Source organism: Lepidothrix coronata, unplaced genomic scaffold (assembly GCF_001604755.1).
Source record: "Lepidothrix coronata isolate B3197 unplaced genomic scaffold, Lepidothrix_coronata-1.0 Scaffold302, whole genome shotgun sequence".
Lineage (NCBI taxonomy): Eukaryota > Metazoa > Chordata > Aves > Passeriformes > Pipridae > Lepidothrix > Lepidothrix coronata.
The window spans coordinates 386,698-390,599 of record NW_016690482.1 but is presented as its reverse complement, the minus strand read 5'-3'; the positions used below and the strand labels follow the sequence as shown (position 1 = coordinate 390,599).

At 54.0% G+C, this 3,902-nt stretch overlaps 1 long non-coding RNA gene across 1 annotated transcript in view; it reads left to right on the top strand.

The window, feature by feature from the left end:
* The first annotated feature begins 2,424 nt into the window (after window positions 1-2,424).
* The window catches only part of LOC108508537, a 23,887-nt gene continuing 22,409 nt past the window's right edge, over window positions 2,425-3,902 (top strand). Inside the window, exon 1 of the long non-coding RNA XR_001878415.1 lies at window positions 2,425-2,435. This is a non-coding gene — a long non-coding RNA (uncharacterized LOC108508537). The remainder of the gene's footprint in view (window positions 2,436-3,902) is intronic.

Sequence of the window (3,902 nt, the reverse complement as noted above, 5' to 3'; positions counted from 1 at the left end):
TGAGCTTCCAATTCTCCATGAGAGCCCAGGGACTGCACTGACGATTTAACAGGGATTGAATTTCAGGTCCTGAGCCCATTCCCTCCCGGCTGCCTGATTCCCTAACACAGCCACAACCCTGGCAGCTCAGGAGCTTTGGAGAAATTATTTTCTAATGGGAAGAGGCTGAAACATCCCAAGGCCTTGCAGGAAGTCGAGGGAATGAGTTTCACAGCCAGTCCCAAACCCCCAACCGGCTGGAGCTGCCTCACTCAATCCCAGTTTCCCACTGTGCCCTTCCCGGCTCCCGGGGACTCGCAGCCTCTTGGTTCCGGTTCATCCCCGCTCCGGCTCCTGCTGGATGCCTCCAGCTCTCAGCACACCCATCTGCCTGCTGACTTCATCCCCCCCGATGCCTGGGACACGCGCCAGGGCACGGGAATATCACATCCCTCCTTCCCTGGGGCGCCCTTTTTCCAGAGGCGATGGAATCACTTAGCCGAGCGGAACCATGCCGAGCTCCTGACCTTTTACCTCGCCACCTCCCAAATTTGGGGAAGGGAAACTCTGGAAAGGCTGTGCTGGCCACTGAGTTGGGCCAGAGCTCGTTCTGCCTCCCTGCAGCCCGTGATCCCCTTCCTTCCGCCCTGGAGATGGAAGGATTTAGGGATGTGCCGCTGCCTCCCAACACGACGGGTCCTGACGGATGCCCGGATGAGCCCTGGAGCAAAGCAGAGTCCTCTAAACCAACAATCAAGTTTATTAATCATTAATAGCAGTGCACACTTCACTCCTCGTTTCCCAGAGCAGCAGCAAAGCTCTGCAGGGCTTGAGGTGGGGAAAGGGCTCCACGGATCCCTTGAGAAAGGAGCAGAGGGCTCGGGATAGAGTTCGGATGGGACAACTGGCAGGAAGCCCTAAAAAATGTCACCCCAGGCACGGGAATGTTGGGTTGTGTGGTTCATGTCCCATCCAAGGGGATGCTGTGTGGGTGCCACGACCTTGGAAGTGCTCGAGGCCGGGTTGGATGGAGCTTGGAGCCACCTGGAATAGTGGAAAGTGTCCCTGTCCATGGAAGTGCAGCCTGGCGCTCTGGAATTTTCCAGTTTGGATAGAGCTGGAGCCTCTTTTATGGAAGCACCACAGATCCCTAAGAGCCCAGAAAGAGTGGAATTACACCCCCAGCACCCCCAAAACAAGGAAGGGTTGAGTGGGGAATGAGCCAAACCAGCCTGGCTGCTCCAGAGCATCCCAAGGGCATTCCAAGAGCTTGTCAATCCTGGGAGTGGAGAGGAAAGGTGGGAGCAGGGAGAGGTAGGACATCCCCAGGACATTCCTGTTCCTGAGGCCAACGTTCAAGACATTGATGTTTTTTCACTATCCAACCCTTTTTCCCTGGAAAACAGGACAACTGCATCCAGAGCGCAGCTGGGCACTCTGGAATTTCCCAGTTTGGATGGAGCTGGAGTCTCCTCTATGGAAGCACCACAGATCCCTAAGAGCCCAAAAAGAGTGGAATTACACCCCAAAAACAGGGAAAGGTTGAGTGGGGAATGAGCCAAACCACCCTGGGCTGCTCCAGAGCATCCCAAGAGCTGCTGAATCCATGGAAAGGTGGGAGAGAGGGAGGGGTGGGAGGCTGGATGACCGGGGTGAGCGCTGCACTTCCGAGCGCTTCCCACAAAAGGCCTTTAATGCATCGGAAAGTGGAACGGAAAGTGGAAGGTTTCACATCTGATTCTTGTCACGGGGGGACAGCGGGGCTTTAATCGGCCCCTGTGCCATTTCCAGAGGGAAGGAAAGACCCTGGGAATGGCTGAGCCACTTTGCTCAGAGGGGGCTGCTGCCCTTAAGAGGCTTTTTATTGCCTCAGCAGAGGGGTCCTGTCATTCCAGTGACACTAAAAGTATCCGAGGATTAGCGGTGACGGACGGACTGGCCTGTCCCTGTCAAGCTCGCAGCGGCCGAGGGGGAGGAAGGAGGGGGAAAAAGAGGAGGGAGAAGCAGCCTTTCCCTGGAAATGGATGATTCCAATGAAAACCAGCCACTAACTGGGCTTAGATCCTTCCCGATTATCACCTCAGATCAGTCCTTATATCCCAAAAAGGTTTGTAATCCACCCTCTGTGGGAACGCAGGAATTTGGAGTTTTCCCTGCCTCCAGCAGGGCTGGATGAGGAACAAGCTTCCAGCTTTGAAGATGCGGCCAATCCACCTCTTTGCCAGGGTTTTTTTCAAGAAGAATTGAGGAAAACCATGGGCTGGCAGTGACATGAATGTCTCTGAGTCCCAGGAGGGGAGAATCCCCCTCCTGATCTCTTATCCCTGCCCAGAGGGCTTGGAACTGGAGGATCTTTAAGGTCCCTTCCAACCTAAGACATTCCATGATTTTTCATCTCTCCAGCTTGGATTTTAAGGAGCTGCTGCCCTTATTTATCTCTGGAGAGAGCCAAAATCGTGTCCTTCAGTGAGAGGCAGAGTTATCCTAGAGGGGAAAACTCAGTTTGGATAAAATCTCGTTTCTCCCCTCCCCACTGTTTTACTGAACCTTTTCCCTTGAGTTTGGAATAAACCTGTCCCTCATCCCAGGTAGAGGTTGTGACCCCTCTCCATGGGAAGAGCCCAGATGCCCACACAGCACAGAAAACCATATTTTTACTATTTCTTGGAATTGTGATTAAATTTCTCCCATATTTCCACACTCCCTGCCTGGAAATCCCACCAGATCCTCCCCCTTGGACTCTGGATTTTGACCTTGGCTGGGGCTTGACCTGCTGCCAGTGGTTCTCCTGGAGTGCCAGCACATCCCACATCCCTGCTCCCTGCAGTTCCCTGCCATCCCTGCTCCTTCACAAGGGAGCATTTCCCAGCCACATCTCCATTCTCCCGCTGCCCAGGCTGAATTTTTTTCCTTTTCAATTCTCCTCCTCGTGGAAAAATAGATCGAATTTCTTTTCCCTTCCCCCCTCCCCTCCTCCTCCTCCTCCTCCTCCTGCTAAACCCCTGCTTGCAAAGAGAGGTTTGGAGACACAATTTCAAGGTGGATTCAGCACCGGGAGATTGGGGGATTGAACATCAAGAAGTTGTTTGAGGCTGCCGAGTGGTCTGTGCTCCCTCCCGAGCCAGAGGAGTCCAACGGGGCCCTTGGAAGTGCCACTCCAGCTAATCGAGCCCGTGGAGAGGCAGGAGGACTCCTGGGGGTGGTTTTCTTGTGCAGGTTTCTTCAAGCACAGCTCTGCAGGAAAGGCAGGGAGGGATGATCCCCCCCTCGGGGGATGAGGGAACGGGATTTGGGGTGGAACGTCCTGGTGCTGGGGCTGATATGGGAATTCCTGGTCCAGTCACTCCCCACCCTTTTCCCCCAGTTTTCCCACCTGTTCAATGGTGATGGCACTGGGAAGCTCCTCTGCAGAGACCAGTGGGAACCTGCTATGGATGAACTGAAGGAAGAACATTTTGTCCTTAAGGATTGGCTGGAAAAGAAAACAACAAAGCTGGTGGATGTCAATGGGACACAAAAATCTCCATCTTTAGAGGTTGCCCCATCCCTGGAAGTGTTCAAGGCCAGGTTGGACTGGGTTTGGAGCAACCTGGTCTGGTTCCACCCTCATTCCATGGGCAGGGACACCTCCCACTATCCCAGGTTGCTCCAAGCTCCATCCAACCTGGCCTTGGACACTTCCAGGGGTGGAGCATCCACAGCTTCTCTGGGCAACCTGTGCCAGTGTTTTTCCACCCTCACACTAAAAAACTTCCCCCTGATACCTAATATAGGGATCGTATCTATATATTTAGTAGACAGGAGAGCTCTTCTCTGCACTTGCTCCAGCCCCTCCATGGCCTTCCTGAGCTGAGGGCCCAGAACTGGACACAGCACTTGAGGTGAGGCCTCACCAGTGCTGAGTCCAGGGGCAGAATCTCTTC